Source organism: Balaenoptera borealis (assembly GCF_965194805.1).
Source record: "Balaenoptera borealis genome assembly, chromosome: 11".
Classification (NCBI taxonomy): domain Eukaryota; kingdom Metazoa; phylum Chordata; class Mammalia; order Artiodactyla; family Balaenopteridae; genus Balaenoptera; species Balaenoptera borealis.
The window spans coordinates 96,508,250-96,526,631 of NC_138868.1; the positions used below are offsets into that span (position 1 = coordinate 96,508,250).

General features: G+C 53.2%; 1 long non-coding RNA gene across 10 annotated transcripts in view; it reads right to left on the reverse strand.

The window, feature by feature from the left end:
• Positions 1-17,913, reverse strand: part of LOC309604815 — a 338,151-nt gene extending 320,238 nt beyond the window's left edge. For all 10 annotated transcript variants that reach the window (XR_014231068.1, XR_014231069.1, XR_014231070.1 and 7 more), the window contains exon 1: positions 14,943-17,913. This is a non-coding gene — a long non-coding RNA (uncharacterized lncRNA). The remainder of the gene's footprint in view (positions 1-14,942) is intronic.
• Between the last annotated feature and the right edge of the window lie 469 nt (positions 17,914-18,382).

An 18,382-nucleotide genomic window follows, 5' to 3' on the forward strand; every position in this document is an offset into this window, starting at 1 on the left:
TGTACTTTTCAAATCAAGAATTTATTTTTGGTTCCTTTTTAGGTTTTTTACCTCTTTATTGGTATTTCCATTTTGTTCATACATTGTTTTCTTGACTTTCTCCACATCTTCCTTTAGTTCCTTGAACATCTTTCAGACAGTTGTTTTAAACTCTGTCTAGTATATCTGCCATCAGGTCTTTTTCAGGGAAGCTTATTCTGATTTATTTTTTTCCTTTGGATGGGCCATACTTTCTTGTTTCTTTGTATGTCTTGTGAATTTTTTTGTTGTTAAAACACTGGACATTTAGATCTAATAATGTTGTAACTCTGGAAACCACATTCTCCCCTTACCCCAGGGTTTGCTGCTTTTGTTATTGTTTTGTTAGATTGTTGTAGGTTGTCTCTGTGTCAAGGATCACCTAAGACGTAAACTTAAAGTCTTCTCAGGTCTTTTCTGAGCCTTTACATAGGCAGGCACTATCACTTTCTAATTTTCCCCACATATGGAGTTGTTTTTGAATGTTCTAGTTTTTAATATCTGGCTCCCAAAAGGGGAAAAAGAGTAAAATTAAAGGGAAAAAAGGTGGCAGCCCCTTAAATACCTTGTAAGTCACTTCAGCCAGAGGGCTTGCAACAATAGGAGAGGTGCAACAAATATGGCCACCTGTCTTTTTGTCTGCACCTCTGTGATCACAAGCAGCAATCATAGCACAGATCCTCAGTATTTGGAGGACAGGGTCCTTCTTGCCCACCCTGGCTCCTGCAAGCTGTGTGCAGGCTGCTCCAGGAACGTGTGCACAGCTGCCTGTCGAGGGGCTGAGAGAGGTGAGGTGACTCATCCAAGGCCACAAAGGCTATCCTGACTCCTCATCAGGTTCTCTTTCTCCTTGGTACATTGCACTACCTCTTGACTGTGGCACCCCAAGCTGCCCCCCACCTCAAGGTATATAAGGGTGCTGGGATGGACACTCAGCCTCTGTCACTCACTCTCTCACTTCTCACTCTCCTTGTCTCACTCACTCTGGCCTCCCTCTTCTTAACCAGAATGCCTGGTAGTCTGATGGGTAAGAATAGACATACGGGGTTTGAGTCACAGTCATTGGCTATGTGACCTTGGGCGAGATACTTAATTTCCCTGAGCTTCAGTTTCCTCAACTCTCAGATGGGGATCAAATAGTATTTACCTCAGAGGGTTATTGTAAGGACTTAGCACAGTGCCTAGCACATATCTGCTCTGGTTATCTGCTTTTTACTGTTTCCCTAACACGTGGTATCTTCATGTCTTTCTGGTACCTTTCTTTCTTTTCCTCCCTCTGCTGGTCTGTCTGCCTGTCTTCCTATCTCCCAAACAAGCTGCAGTTCCCTTAAACATGCTGGGCCCAACCTGAGGGATATAGATGGGCATGGGGCTGAGACTTCCTGGATCAAGAAGGGAACTCATTCCAGGAAAGGAACCATGGTGAAACCACATACATCAACACCTTCCTCACCTGTGCCAGGCAAGGTCTTGGAAGAAAGGCCTGGGGAGGCTGTGTGGGGTGGAGAGGCTGAGGGGGTGGGGACAGCCCTGAGAAGACCTGAGGTGAGGTGAGCTGGGGGTCCCAGTCCTGGGTGAAAAGAAACCAGGGGGGATGAGAGTGGCCAGCACCCAGGCATCAAGGGCACCACCCTTAGGGAGCAGCAGAGGGTAAAGGTAAGCCCCCTGGCCATTGCCCAAGGGTCAGCTCACCCAACAGCAGGCACTAATCAAGGGTCCTCTGTGCTAGGCTGATATCAGGGTGGACAGCACAGGGGCTCTAGGCCTCCTGTAGGTGGAGGGTCGTCAGACCGCTGGAGAGGCGCCATGGCCTCAGCACCTTAGGGAGTAGGAAGAACTAGGGCTGGTCTCAGAAGACCTAGGTTTGGGTGAATGCATGGCCACTTAGTAGTCACGTGACCTAGAAATCATACAATCACTCTCAGCCTCAGTTTCCTCATCTGTAAAATGTAATAACAATATATGCCACGCCTGGATTGCTGTGGAAATTAAATTTAAAGATAGCAGGTGAGAAAGCACTTGGTAAACTACAAGGGGCCCTGTGATGTTAGGTGTTATTACTGGGACAGGCTGGGAAGCAGAGCTCCCACTGCTACCCCTCTGGATGGCCAGCCCACCCCTCATCTCCCTGCCCCACTGTCACAGAGGACTCATTCTCAATGGTGACACCAGGAAGACAGACACACTCCAACACAATCTGTCAATATAGTCCAGCTGAGCCCCTGATCAACGTGCTATGTGACCTTGGGCTATTCCACTTCTGGGCCTCGGTTCCTCCTTCATACTAAGGGGGTTGGGCCATAATGTTAAATTTTCAGATTTGTGAGCCCGTTTTGACTTCATTTTGGTGGCACGAAATCAGCCATGGTGGGAGTCTTTACACCACAGAAATTGGCAAACACTTCAAATCAGGGTACCACTGTTCAGGCTGACATTCCAGAATCCCCTCCTTCCAATGGCTGGCCACGAACGGAGCAGCTGGCCCAGACACCTTGCCCAGCGGCGTGCTCAGCATCCGGCTGCTTCCCAGGGACTCCCCCCTGATAAATACGGATGCACACCTGGCGGCAGCAGGCTCACTCCCCGCAGACCACCACCCCCCACCCCGCTCCACCCTCTGCCTGGTGGATTCCTGGGTGCAGACAGCGAGGGGAGGGAGGAAGGGAGGCAGCCCTGTGTTTGTCATTTGCAAGCTCTGGGCCCCGCCTGGCCTGAGTATTACACGAGGCCCTTTCTCCCCGCTATTCCTGATCTCCCCATCTCCCCAGCCAGTGTCAAGGTAGGAGGGGAGCTGGCTAAGCCTGCAGCATCCTGCCTGCTCAGTAACTGAAAGGTACCACCAAACAGACCCCTGTCCCCCCACCACCACCCCCTCAGGACGTCCACACTGGGTAAGGGCCTTGCTCGGGAAGCAGCTCCTGCACGGACTGCAGTGTGCCTGGTGGCCCCAGAGCTGGAACACATACACTTTGTCCCCCTCATGTGTTGTTCCACACACCCATAACCTAGAAGGCAAACCAGCCCCAGGTGAAGCGGCAAAGGGAGGGAGCCGTGCAGAGGGCTGCCTGGGGGTGGAGGCTGAGCCTGGTCTCTGCCCCCTCTCTGTCCCCTTCCAGGGTTTTGGGGGTGTTGTTCTTGCTGCTATTTTCTGAATCAAGCCCTCGGACACTTGCTCACTCCCTGTTATGGGTTGAACTGTGTCCCCTAAAAATGCTACATCGAAGTTCCAGCCCCCAGTACCTCAGAAGGTGACAGTATTTGGAGATAAGAGGTAAGTTAAAATGAGGACATTAGGATGGGCCCTAACCCAATAGCACATGTATCCATATAAAAAGGGGACATTGGGACAGAGAGACAGGCACACACTGATTGAAGACGATGTGAAGACAGGATGAGAGGGCATCGAAGCCAGTAGGCCTGGAACAGGTACCCCCCTCACAGCCCTCAGAGGAGCCAACCCCACTGACACCTTGATCTTGGACTTCCAGCCTCCAAAACTGTGAGACAGCACATTTCTGTTGTTTAAGCCACCCGGTCTGTGTTCCCGCAGCCCTAGGAAGCTAATACAGTCCCTTTCTCTGAAAGTGAAGTGAGAGAAACTGCATCTTGGTTTCACTACTTCCAAGCGTGCTCACTCTCATGTCCGTATCTAATCCTCACATCACATGACTCCTTAGGCCCAACAGGTGCTACTCAGCCCATTTGACAGATGAGGAACCTGAGGCCCGGAGGCAGGGCGCTTACCAAAAAGCCTGCACAGAGTTAACCACCAAGCCAGGACTAGAACCCAGGCCCCCTCACTAACATCCCAAAGGACTTTCCTACATCAAGCCAAACGTCTCTTCCTAAATTTGTACCAAATTCTGTGAGGCCATAGGGCTGGGGGGCTAGCGGCACCTTTTTCACCTGGTCCTCCTACCTGCATTCTCTGTGGCATCGCCCAGGTAGCCTTTGATCACCCTGATGCCTGGGCCCCACCCCAGACCAAGTGAATCAGAACCTCAGGGGTGGGGCTCAGGCAGTGGTAGCTTTTATAGCAAACTAATGTGATTCCATGTGTGACTGGGGTGGAGAAGCACCAGCTAGAGGGTTCCAAGGTGGGTCCTTGACCAGGGACCACTGGCTCACAGAGCCAGCAACCAATTATGTGGCAAGGGGAATGGGGGCCCAAGTGTTCGCACTCCGTCCCAGAGGGGGCCTGGGGGTGCCCAGCAGGCAATCACACCTCAGGAAATGTGAGATATAAATTAAGGTGCGAATCAGCACTCACTCATTCCGTGCAAAGCCTAGAAATTGTCAGGGCTGGGAGAGGTTCTTCCAACTCTTTTACTTTACTGGGTAGTGGGGAGTTCTTTAAATATCAACGGAAAGAAAAATAGTGCTTTTGCTTTAAATTTGGGGCCTTTACTCTTCCATCTAAATCAAATGTAATTGCTTGTTATGAAAATGAAAGAGCTGCGCTTGCTTGAACACTTACTATATAATGGGCATGTGCTAAGTGACCTTTACAGTGTTTGTCTTTCCAATAATCCTACGAGGTAGGTACTATAATCCCCATTTTACAGAAGGCGTAACTGAGGCTTGGAGATGTTATTTAACCTGCCCAAGGTCACTCAGCAATTAGGTGGTGGGGCTGGGAGTCCAACCAGGAAGGCTGGCATCAAGGACTGTGCCATTGACCACCAGCTGCACGGTATTCTACAGTCTTCTAATGTTCATAACGCATTTTTGTAAAAGGTACTAAAATAAGGAGCATATTAAAATATTTAAACAAAATACCTTTTTCCCATTTCTTCAAAATTTCCAGAGATTTTTTTATTCCCTAACTCAGCACTGAGGAGCTCAGGCATTAGTAGACCCTAACCCAGAGAGGCGGCAGAACAGCCACCCTCATTCCCAGCACGAGGAGCCCCAGCCTGGACACAAGCGTTGGCACCCCGCCACCCCCAATTCCCATCCCTACCTGGGCCCTTCGCTTTCCGGAAAGAGGGAAACATGGGCTGGGACTTCCCTCTAGTGGCTCTGAGACTAACTGCAACCAACACATCCACACTTTCCCAGGCTGGGTGCAGAGCGCTGAGCCCCAGTGAAAAGGGGAACCTGCACACCCAGTGTGGCAGCACTAGACCCCTGAGACTCTACCAGGTACTGAAGCTTGGAGGCCTAGACGATGCAGCCCCAAGAGGCCAAACCACGTCAGACTCCCACTCACCCTCTTCCCCTCATCCGCCTCCCATCCCTCCCCAGCTGATGGGGGCATTAGAAGTCAGGAGGGGGCACCCCTGGAAGGAGGATTCTGGCCCCGGGGCAATGACAGGGACCCACAGCACTCTCCCAAACATGGCCTGTGCCCTCTCTCCAATGCTCTCACCCACTCCTCTCCTTGCTCACCTAAATCCTGCCCGACCCAGTGCTCCCCGCCCCGGGAAGCCTGCTCTGAGCCCTCCCTCCCCCCACCCTCCCCCTAGCTGGCAGTTATCTCCAGAGGGGTACACAGTACCTCTCAGCAGTAGGCCCAGAATACTTATCAGGACATCAGTCTTCCCTTCCCCCAGCCCTCCTCCACTAGACTGGGAGCCCCTGAGGGCAGGCTTGAGCCATGTATGTCTCTGGTACAGAGACCCCTGGGCCACAGCCTGGGCACAGAAGCCTGCTCAGTCGGCTACACCGAGCCCACGGGAGGACACAGCCGTGGGCACCCGCACGGGAGGCTCCACTCCCACCCGCTCCATGACCCAGTGCGCACTGAGGGGCTGGGCAGTGGACCCAAAGGAGGCAAGAGGAGGTTCCCAGGAGTGCACAGTGTGAGCTGGAGGGGCAGACACCGACGGCACAGAAGACCCCTGCGGGGGAAGGGTTGCCTCTCAGGTCTCCACTCCCTACTGAGCCGGTGGAGGGCTGGGCCTTACAGCTCCCGGCAGCTGAGGGGAGGGTGGGCTGGGAGTCCCAGAGTCACCCCCCAGCCCAGCAGGGACCCGCCCACCTCAGAAGCAGGCAGACTCCCAGGGTGCCAGCCCCCACCAGCCAGCCCGAGGGTACCTCCCACCCCACCCCAAGGCCTGAGTGCATCAGCGGCAATTCCAAAGGCCCCATTTAGATTCCTAAGTAAAGGACTTGTTAAGATGGAGCCTGCCTCTGCGGAAATGGGAATGCTTGGGGTGAAAGATGACAAATCGGGGGCCCAACGGCCAGGCTAAGAGCATAATATTCACTTACATCTCATTCATCAGGGCTGCCCCTCCAGGCCTCCAGCCACTCGGCCTCAGCCACCTGCGGGGGGCGGGTGAGGGAGTCGGCCCTCAGGGGCCCCTTTGGCCTCCAAGAAGCCTTGGAATGATGGGAGGTGGCCGAGCAGTCAGTCCTGCCCGCAGCCAGGGGCAGGCCCAGCAGCAGAGGGAAACGGGGGGTGGGGGGGCAGGGTGGAGACCCACCCCCTGCAGCTCTACCACACAGACATGGATGAGGCCCAAACCAGAACATCCCTTGGGCCAAAACCCCTGCTCCTGGCTCCTGCGAGAGAACCAAAGAATGCCACCAGGTCCGTCTTGCGCCCCGCCCCTGCCTGGGGAAGGATGTCCAGTCAACTGGGCCTAAAGGGGGCCAGGATGGCTCCTGCTCAGGTTCCGGCCTGGAGGACGGGTCGGAGCTCTCCACACACACTCGCAGACACACACTCGCACACACAGGCACACACCACAACCCAGACGCCAGGCAGGGCGCACGGCCGGGCGCTGCCGAGTAGCAGGCTTGGCGCCGGGGCCCAGGCGGGCGGGGGTGCGGTGTGAGTAATGGCGGGTGCAGGATGCACCCGAATCCTGATAAGGGAGAATAATAACTTGTCAAAGATATATATGATATGTGCTTGCTTTCCCTACGGAATATCTATGGGGCTAATTCATCAAGCCGGCGGACTGGCTGGAGACCCACGGAGGGAAGAGAAGAGAAGCACGTGACCAGCAGGCCCCAAAGTGCCTGGTGGTGGGGAGGGGAAGTGGCCTGCCCCAGCTGGACTCCCGCCAGGGCCCTAAGAAGCACTGAAACTGGCCCGTCCATGGGTCTCCCGGGTCCCTAACGCTAACGCCCAGGTACATTTTGGATCTGGAATCCAGAGCAGATGTCCCCCTACTTGGGAAGCCCACTGTTTCTCACGTGCTCCTTCTCTCCTCCCCTCCTTTCTTTCTCCCTGCTGTGCAGTCTGCAGAAAGCCTCTGGTTCGAGAAGTTGGAAGATGATCAGAAAACGTCTCCGCTTTTGGAGAGGAGACGACAAACAGAAACAGTTCTTGGGGAGAGCAAAGCCGAGAGGGCAGGCCCTACGTGGCTCTCCTTGCTCTCCTCACCGCTCTCCTCCTGCCCCTCCCGGCCCAACACCCCCCCACACCCCCCAACCTCCCTAAGCTCCCGCAGAAGGAAGGAAAGGAAGGAGGGCCTGTTCCCCTTAGCCAGGTCATTTCAAGGACGCCGATGCCAGAAAACCCACCCGGAAACACGGTGCGCACCCCCAGGAGGCAGCTACCTCCCCACCAGAGAGGTCTTTCATCCATCTACACCTTCACGATCCCCCGGCGGGGGGTGGTTAGCGCTTCCTCTCTAATCCCCTCTCTTTCTTCCTCCTCTGTCTTTGTCATAATAATTTTAAAAAATGAATTAGCTTGCATCATCCCAGGCCTCCCCCAGGGCCTCTGGAGGTCTGCCCAGCCCCTACCCTCACCCATCCTCTGTCCCGCAGGCCCTCGTGGGGCATCTTCCCCCGCTGCCCCTCAGACTGTCACGGGGCGCCTGACTCACCGTCACCCAGGTCTGCGTTCTGCCACTTCCACTGAGGTCAGCTCCCTCCCCTGTCAGCTCCAGGCTGGCATTCACCCTCCACTTGTACCTACTCACTAAACAAAGACTAGAGTAAACAGACCAAGAGGCTGTGGAGCTCATCATGTGAAAATACTGAAACCCCTCACTACCGACACCCTGCTCTTCCCCCTCGCCCACCTCCCCAAGACCCAGCAACCAAAGGGTTAACTTCTGGCACAGCTCAGGGGCCTCCAGGACCCTGCCCAGCACCTGGCCCCACACCCATCTGGTTAGTAAGGGCTGGTGCCACACGGTTGTTAAATATTGAGATTCCCACCTTGGATGGTGCGGCTGTAGCTTCATCCTGTGGGAATTACCCGAGAGTTTCTCTGTGCAAGAATCACCACTGGCCTCCTTCCTCCCTCCCTCCCTCTCCTCCTTCCTCCTCTCCCCACTCCTTCATTCCTTTCCTCCTTCCTTCCTTCTACTCCTTCCTTCCTCCCTGTTTGAGGTCTAAGGTCTCCCCCCGAGCACGCCCTCCTGGCCCTCAGCTCTGACACAGATCTGAGAGGCCACCCACCACTGCTTACAGCCCCCCTCTCACTCTCCCTCCCAGGGCCACCCTGGCAGTGGCTGGCATCTCCCAGATCCCAAGGGCCAGGAAATATGGGGACCAGGCTCCAAGAGTGCCAGCCCCTCCCCGTCTCCATTTCTCCCTAATGGCCAGTGATAGCCCATCCCCTTCTCTGCTCCTCTGGCCCTCTCCCCAACCCGCCCCACTGCCCTGTCCACAGAGGGCAGGCCCAGGGCTGGAGACCGCTGGGGCATGTGGAAGGGGAGAAGAGAGGGGGGCCATGCCCCTGCCAGTGCAGCCTGAAGCTACAGAGCAATTAACTTGGCATTTTCAAACAAGGGCAGAGGAAGCGGGAGCCACAGGACTGAGTCAGCACATAAGAGAGGCTGGCTCAGCTCGTTAGCAGGACAGGGCTGAGCCAACAAGAAACAAGGTCAGGGAAGAGGGAGTGGGAGCCCCCAAATGGAGATGGGGTGGGGGGCAAGTGAGGAAGAGGGTTGCCGGCCCCTCCCCATCCCCTACCCAGCAGCCAGCCTGCATAAGTCCTGGCTGCCAAGGCCATGGGACCAGCCCTCAGCTCTTTTTCCCCCAGGCCGCTCCTGCCCACCCTCCACAAGTCAGCAAACATTCTCCATGTATTGTAAGTGCTCCATGACTTGGAGTAAAGGTGACAGGGCACTCCCCTCCCTCCTGCCCTAAAACATACAATAGAGTTGGCCTCCCAGATGACATCACCAAGGGCCTGGGGCCTAGGAGCAGCACAGGGCTAAAGACGATGTTTGGGGGGTGGCGGGCGATCTGGTCACCTGGGAGACTTCATGGAGGAGGTGGACTTTTTAGTAGCTACATTTAAAATAAGGTTGGCACACCCAGTCTTTTTCCAAAAAGGAAAAAAAGCCTCTGAATCCAGCCATCTGCTGAGGGCTTTGCCAGGTGCCAGGGGCACTACCCACATCACCTATGATCCTTACATCCTCCTGCAAGATTCCTCTCACCTAGGAAGAAGCAGAGGCCAGGGCTTACGTGACTCGCCCAAGCTCATACAGAAAAGGGCAGAGCTGAGATTTGTACGTGGATTCATCCACTCCAGCGGCTGTGTTCTTTCTGACACAGTGCTTAAGCAGGTAGGACTCTGCTAAACTGAGAACAGGGGAAGGTATTGGAGCAAAGGCCGAGATGGAAGAGTGAATAAAGTGAGTTCTAGCAACTAGGCTGTCGGCCAGGTTGGAAGAGGGGCTGAGCATGCGTGATGGTTAATTTCATACATCAACTTGATGGGGCTAAGGGATGCCCAGATGGCAAAACATTGTTTCCGGTGTGTCTATTAGGGTGTCTCCGGAAGAGATTAGTGTTTGAATCAGTAGACTAAGTAAAGAAGATCGCCCCCACCAATGTGGGTGGGCCTGAACAGAACAAAGAGGTAGAGGAAGGGTGAATTTGCTCTCCTCTTGAGCTGGGACATCCACCAGTGCTCCTGGTTCTAGGGCCTTCAGACTCAGACTGGGATTTACACCATCAGCTTCCTAGTTCTCTGACCTCCTGACTTGGACTGAATTACAGCACTGGCCCTCCTGGTTCTCCAGCTTGCTTACGGCAGATCGTGGGACTTCTTGGCCTCTATAACTGCACGAGCCAATAAATATAATAAATGAATAGACAAATCTCCATATCCTATTGGTCTGTTTCTCTGGAGAACCCTGACTCACACAGCATCTCCAGGACAGGGTGTTGCTCTCAGGGTTACTGACAATGCCCTGTGGATGTGCCACAACTTGGGGGGATCTCCTAAGCCACACAGCAAAGCATCCTTGTAGACAGGAACCAAGAATTTACCAGAACACCACACTGGACCATATCGTCATAACTGCCAATTCTACTCGCCTTGATTAATCTTGATCCTTGAGAGAGGGGCTATTTCCAAGGGGCTGTGTGTGGTTCTTTCTGGTCCTGATGCTACTGCTATTTTTGAGGCAAGGTAAGTTTAGGGGGAAGGCTCAGGGGCCATAGGCTGGGGGGAAGGCCAGTGATGGTCAAGAACTGGGTAAAATCTGGAGTCAGCCAGGCACAGCCACGTCAGCCATGAGATGCAGGGTCCCAGACAGATGCAGCAGGAGCAGGGAGGAGAGGGATCTGCGGCTCGGCTGAGTTCCTGGCCGGAATTTCCCATCAGCATCAAGCTAGGAAACCCCCTCCCTCCAGGCCTTCCAGTGGGGCTGGGCCACCTGCGATACCACTCCCCCCTAGTCTCATGATGTGACCTGTCCCCACACCCCCATCTCTTCTGATCTAAACATGGACAGATTTTTCCCTTTTCTTCATAGTCTGCCCAGGTGAAGTTAGAACATTCTGAAAAAGACTGACTAGAAAGCACAAGGCAGATAAATACAAAATCATGCAATGGACAAATGCCCCAAACACATCTGTTGAACGATAAAAGTATTCCACGGGATTTCACCAGAGTAAGTCCCTACGCTACGCTACTGCTGTATCCCTGGTGCCTAGAATCGTGCTCGGAACAACGTGGATGATTAGATGATTAGCGCACCTTCGCTGAGGGGATGAGTGGGCCAAATGAACATCCTGCCTGATGCTAAGCCTGGCTCTCCCCTTCACCCAAGCTTGTTTTTCTCACTCTCAGCTCCACACAGCACTGACCTGATGACCCCCCGCTGCCCTCCACCTGACAAACAAGCCTCGCCAAGAACCCACCTGCCTTCCTGCCAGACTCCTCCCTCCGCCACTTCCACTCTGCACTGCGGCCCTCTCACCCCAGTGACCACACCGCACATGCCACCATCTACTGTGGACTGAGCAGTAACTGGCATTTGCTGAGCCCTCTACGTGACTCATCTCATCTGATCCTCATGTGCTGTGCACAGGTACTAAAGGCACCCAGTTTGGAGATGAAGAAACTGAGGATTACAGAAGCCCAAGGTCAAACAGCAAGTAAATATAAGAGCCAGGACTCAGACCCTTAACTGTTTCCAAAACCCTTGCTCTCTGCCACTAAGAGTAGTGATGGTGGACCCCTGACACCACCAGGCTACCTCCTCATATCTTCACCAATCATCAAATTCAAGAATATCACGGGCTTCCCTGGTGGCGCAGTGGTTGAGAATCTGCCTGCCAATGCAGGAGACACGGGTTCGAGCCCTGGCCTGGGAAGATCCCACATGCCGCGGAGCAACTAGGCCCGTGAGCCACAACTACTGAGCCTGCGCGTCTGGAGCTTGTGCTTGGCAACAAGAGAGGCCGCGACAGTGAGAGGCCCGCGCACCGCGATGAAGAGTGGCCCCCGCTTGCCACAACTAGAGAAAGCCCTCGCACAGAAACGAAGACCCAACACGGCCAAAAATAAATATAAATAAAGAATATCAGTGACAATGAATTTGCCCCAAAGACATTCGTTCAATAAATACTGAGCACCTACCACGTGTTCAGTGGATACAAAAATGACGGGCATCAGACTCCCTCCCTAGGAGTTGTCGTGGTCCGTGAGGTGGACACCACCTTGCCTGGGGTGAGTGGTCCCTGAATGGGGACCTCCCATCTCCAACGCTGGATTCTCAGCAGCAAACAGTCAGGAGAAAACCCTCTTATTTGGTTTTCCTGGCCCCCACCTCCCGCGGCCTGCAGTTCCCAGCTTGCTCACAAAGCTCATCTGCCCAACAGGTGCTGTGCACCCAGAACAATCAAACACGAGTGACCTTGCTTCTGCAGGGGGCACTCCAATAAGTCACCATTCAGGCAACCCCCAGGGAGAAGGTGTTCTGGACCCCTGACGCTATACTCTTGCAACATCAAAAACACTTTACTCACTTCAACAATGAAAGATACCATCTTCACCAAGACAAAGCAGCATGGTTTCCTGAAAACGATGCCCAGCAAGTGAGGGTCGGAGATGAGCGAGTCATTCCCCCCCTGGGAGGGGCAAACTGTCCTACATGGAAAGTTCCTGTGTGATTACCGGTCCGCTCCTCACTTTGGGGACAAGGACACCTCAGACCCGTCAGAGAAGCCTGGAGACTTGTCCCTCCACCGAAGAGATGGAGCCAGGATGTGGACCCAGCTTCTCTGGTCCCTAAGCCAGGCCTCCTTCCCTTATTACCACGCACTCAAAGTTACAGGGAACAGGCCAGTGTGGGTGCTGGGCAGCGCAGGGTGAGGCCAACCTGATGGCTGTCCAAGACATCCTGGCCGGTGCTGTCCTGTCCCTGGGAACTTTCTAGAGAGTGTTGCTGCCACACACACCCATCCCGGCAGCTGGCTTGCATGAGGCTTGTCTGGATGTGTATGGGGTGTGGAGGCCTCACGTGCCCAGGGGCCAAAGGCTTTCATCTGAGGGAGGGGTCTTTTCTCACAGCCGGGCCAATGCAGAGGCCCAGGGGTGAGGGCGCCCAGATTGTCTCCAGGGGCCCACAGTCTTGAGCATCAGGGTCCTGGGGACCAAGTGGTCACCTGCACCCAGGACAGGGGGAATGCCAATAGCATTTGACCTTCCCTCTCCCTCTCCCCTACCGCTTCCCCCAGCTGGGCCAGTTGTCTTCCTCTCCAGCCCAATCAGGGGAGTTTCTCATTGTAAATACCACGCCACAGCCATCCTCCAAGTTCTGGCACTCCAGCCGCACAGGTCTGAGCTTTTCTCCAAGTACCTCTCCCCCTTGATAGCACTGAGCCTCCCCTTCCTCATCTCCTCCTTCCCTGTCTCAGCCACTTGAAATCTGGCCCATCATTTAAGACCCAATTCAAAACTCAGCTCCTCAAAAAAAAAAAAAAAAAAAAAAAAAAAAACTCAGCTCCTCCACTGCCGTCTCTCTCCCAGCTCTGTCCCCCCAGAGCCTCTGCCGTCATCATCATCATCATCGAGCCCCTTCCAGTGCGCTCACCTCACTCCATCATGTGCTCCCGTGACATCTGTACATGACTTTGTTTCCTAGCACAGTGCCCCACACAAAGAAAGCTCAAAACTAATTTTTACTTGAATAAGTCCAATGCATTCATCATTATGTTACAGACAAGGAAACTGCAGCTGGGAGAAGTTGAGAGGCTTCCTTGAGGTCAGTGCTAGAGGCAGCTCGAGAACCCATCCATAAAAGCGTGATTCCCACCCTGTCCTCCTCCCCTGACCCCATATTGCCGCTTACCACCTACTCGAATCAAGCCAGGGCCACAGGCTCAGCATGGATGATTTGTTATTGCAGGCATCGCACATACAGAAGAGTCTAAATATGTATGTGTTGTGAAAAGAGTAACAATCACCTGAGTCTCCACTACCTGGGTTAAGACATACAATGTTATTAGTGCCTTAGAAGCCCCCATTTCCCCAGCCCCCTCTCCTGTGACCCTCCCCATTAACCACTGGAGTTAACCACTATCCTAACTCTCCTATTAATCATCCCCTAGCTTTGCGTTATGGCTGTGCCACTTTTATGCGTCTTCCTAACAAATGTATTGCCCTTTGCTTACACAGCTAGGTTTGTGCTTGCTACTCAGTTTTTCAAAACTAAACAGGATCTGTGATCTCTTCAATGCTTAACACTGTTATGTTCAAGTTCTCCCAATGCAGTGAACCCTGAGCAGATGCCTATTATAAAGTCAGGCCACAAAAGCATGTACAGAGTTCTCCTATCAGATAGCGCCAGCTCTCTCCTAAAAGAGAGAGCTTTATTTTAGGCACTGAATTAATGGTATACAAATGACATGCATAGTAATGTGGAATTTTTTTTTTTTCAGGAAAGGATTTTGTATGTGTGTGAAAAAGTCAACTGCTCAGGCCCTTGTCTTACAGGGCTGTTTTGATCCCAGTTGTCTGAGAGCAGGGACCTGTCCTTGTGTTTGGAGGCAGAAAAGAGGCTCCAAGAGGATGTGAAGAGAAGCTGGTTCAGAGGGTCCCCCAGACCCCTCCTTGCTTCCTCCCAGCCAGCCCTCACCACGGTGGCTTTGGCCCACAGCTGCCCTAGCCCAGGGACCTGGTGGCAGACAGAAACAGATCTACTTTGGTTTCCATGGCAACTGCACGCATTGGGAGACCAACCGAGTGAGCCACAGCCAGCGAGGCAGCTGGTTTGAAGGGTGTTGATCTCTCTGTGGACCAGCAAGGCAGAACCACAAGGGACCGGAGGCAGCAATCAAGCCAGGAGGAGCCACAGGAGCTGGGCATATGGAGTCTGCAGGAACCTGTCTGCAGAGCTACACATGAGCAGTGCACATGTGTCCCCTCACCCACGACCCTCTCTCGCCCACCCACTCAGGCAGAGGCACGTGCTGAGAAATGCACATCCACACTCCATTGTGAACACAGAGACCCATGCTCCCAAACTCAGACACCTGTTCACACCAAATACACCCAAGGTTTTACACCTTGCCCCATTTTCACACTCAAAAACACAGACCCCTGCATACAAATGCACATTCATCCATAATATATAATCTGTACCCCTAGAAAGAGTCACAGTCACCCCAATACACATTCTCTGTACACACCCACATGCACAGATGGTGCACACACTCACCTTAGACACACAGACCCACATTTACAGGGAGAAACGCACGTCCACACTCACCTGTGTGCTGGCAGGGACACTCCCAGCATATACACATGGATTGAGATCAGAGCCTCTGGATGCTAAGACTCAGAAGCTGAGGAGCCCCAACGGCAACAACTCAGAAATGAGATGTGGTTCAGGGCTGCAGCTGCATCACAAAATCCCAGAAACAACTCTCCTGGCTTGCTGCCTCATGAACGGTGTGCCCCATAGAGGAAGGCCTTTAATCTTCTCTGTTTACTCAGAGTAATTCTTTTTTGTGTCCTCCATAAACATCAAAAGGACAGAAATCCAACAGGACAGAAATCCAACTATCCTCATGTCATGCAGACTTGAAATAAAAATTTTGATGACAGCCTCAGAGATGCACGTTCCTCTTTAAGACACCTGTGTGTGTCTGACTCTATGAAGAGGCATGTCCCATCCTGGTTCACCGCCTTCTGGTCCCAAAAGGCAAGCAAAAGAGGCCTGCTGGTTCCGCTCCTAGGAAAAAGGGACAAATTCACAGCACGTGGAGTATCTTGCTAAGCCAGGGGTTAGCTCCTGACCTAGCAGGGAAACCTGACAACCACAGGCTCCATCCACCGAGGCCCTTGAGAGCCAGGGGTCACAGAAGCACTTGGCGGGGGAACATTTTGTTGAGAATTTCTTGAAGCACATTTGAATATTTGTGACATTTATTTCAATATTGTCCTAATGATCATTTAATTAATATGGAGAAATGGAAAGATTATGTACATGTGTATATATTCCTATTGCAATAATAATAATAGCTAATACTCACAGGCACAAAAAGGTCACTAAATGTTAAGCTATTGAAGGGCTTCCCTGGTGGCACAGTGGTTAAGAATCTGCCTGCCAATGAAGGGGACACGGGTTCGAGCCCTGGTCCGGGAAGATCCCACATGCCGCGGAGCAACTAAGCATGTGTGCCACAACTACTGAGCCTGTGCTCTAGAGCCCGCACGCCACAGCTACTGAAGCCCGCGCACCTAGAGTACGTGCTCTGCAACAAGAGAAGCCACTGCAACGAGAAGCCCGCGCGCCACAAGGAAGAGCAGCCCCCGCTCACCGCAACTAGAGAGAAAGCCCGCGCACAGCAACGAAGACCCACTGCAGCTAAAAATAAATAAATAAAATTTTTTAAAAAATGTTAAGCTATTGCTATTACTGTGATTTTAAGTTGATAATGAAAATCATCTATAACTTAAAAATTGGGGGTTGTTGAGATGAACCTCCTTATTTCATAGGCTTTTAAACACTTTTCAGTTTTAGCAGCAGCAGGATTAGCACTGTGTGGTACTTTACAAACAGCTTCACATACACCGTCTCCTTTGTGTCCCTGAGCATCTTCTGTTGGCCAGGCATCAAGCTGGGGTTGGGGGGTGTCATAGATTAATAAGACCCAGGCCCAGGCCTTGCGGAGCCCACAATCCAGCAGGTAAGGGGCGGGGGAGCCACACTGGAACTGTGTACCATGCAGCCTCGTGTCATCACAAAGGCCAGTGCAAAGGGCAGGAAGCATAGGGAAAGGAATCATTTGTAGATGGGGAAGAATCAGGAAGGGGTGGAGAATCAAAGAGAGCTGCAGGGAGGAGGTCACACTTGAGCTGGGCCTGAACTCACCAGTAGGTTTAGACAAGCCAAGTTCCTGGCTGGAAAGGAGCATTGAGGTCCCGAGCACAGCTGTAGAACAGTGGGTGGTCGACCTGGGCAGCTAGACCCAGGGGTCCAGGAGGGTACAGGGAAGAATGGAGCCACAAAGGTAGACTGAGGCCAGATTCAGAAAGGCCTTGCACGTCAAGCCAAGGAGTCTGGCCCAGCAAATCATCAGGTGTGAACCGGCCAGACCTGTGGTCCAGAGAAACACCTCAGGTACCTGAGTGTCTGACACTGGGTTGTGGGGTATGACTGGGAACCTCGGGGCCAAACCAGAGGGTTAAAATTGCACCCTCCCATTAACAGAGCCAGAGCGCAGGTCGCCACCCCCGGCAGCCAGCTCACCCAGCTCCGCGCCTGACTCACACAAGGCTCTCCATAAATGTTTGCTGAACTGCACGGCGCCGCGGGTCACGCGAGGAAAATGGAATTAAGAGCCGAGTGACCTGGAGGGCTGGTTCAGGCCCACTATTGACTGGCTCCGGGAGTCTGGACCGGCGACTTAACCTCTGGTTCTCAGTTTCCACGCTGGTAAAGCGAATCCGATAATGCCCTGACCTCCCTGGCTTAGCTGCTCTGAGGCTCACACGCGGGAACCGGCTGAAGACGCTGGAGGGCGCAGAGCGCCGGCCCTGGCGGGGGACCACGCGGGCCGCTGCTGCCTCCCCGGGACCATATGCGGGGAGAGCTGGCTCGGCCGTCAACAATTACCTGCCTCCCAAACTCACACCTGCGCTGCATTTCCGCTTAGGCAGATGGCGCGATTTGGCCGCGCGCCAGCGCGTAGGCCCCGCCCCGGACGCTCGCGCACGCGCCCTGCAACCGGCGGGACGCCGCTGGGAGGTGGCTTTACGGGCCCGGCGCGCACCCGGAAAGGACCTGGCTCAGCCAGAGGGCGGGGTGCCTACGGCGCCCCTTCCCTTGCTGGAACAGCGCCCCTTTCCCAAGGCCAAGGCAGCAGCAAGGCCAGCTTCTCTCCAATTCTCACACCGCCTCTGAAAGGTGAACAGGGAAGGAAGTTTTCAGAGTTTCCCATGTGGAGAAACTGAGGCTCAGAGAGATTAGGAGACTTTCAGCTGGACACACAGATATTAAAAGATGGAGCCAGATGGAAACCCAAGTCTGCCGAACTCCAAGCGCACAGTTCTTTCGTTGGTTGGCACTACCCCGGCTCCTCAGACCTCTTTGGCCAATATCTAGTGGGGACAGGAATTCTTCCTGCACCCAAAGCTGGCTTTGCCTCCGTCCAGCGCATACCTGAAGATTAGCGGGGATCTGAGCCAAGCGTAAATCAGTAGAATTAAATGATGAAATACACACAAAGAACTCCTTAAAAAAAAAAAAATATATATATATATATATATATATATATATATATATATATATATATATATATATATATTGGTATAGCATCACCACCAAGGGCTCATCCAGCCTTAACCGGCACACCTCCCAGAATCCTGAGCTCATCGTTTCCTCTTTGCCCAACGCTGGTGTTCAGAAAGTTCTTGCTTCCCTTTAGCTGAAATCCATCAGTCTCCTTAAGGATCCAGTTGTCCCTCTTGGGGCCACATGGAACAAATCAAATCTCCCTTTCTTTTCACAATCCAGCCTACATTGGGAGGCCGCCTTCTCTCTTCCAGACTCAGCGGCCCCCAGTTCCTTCAACCATTCCTTAGAAGTCATGCTTGTGAGTTCCTTTCTCAGCCTCCAGACACACTCCTGTCTGGTCCTATCCTTCAGAGCTCAGCACAAACATGTGTTCTCACCATGTGTCAGACACCGTGCTATAAGTGCCC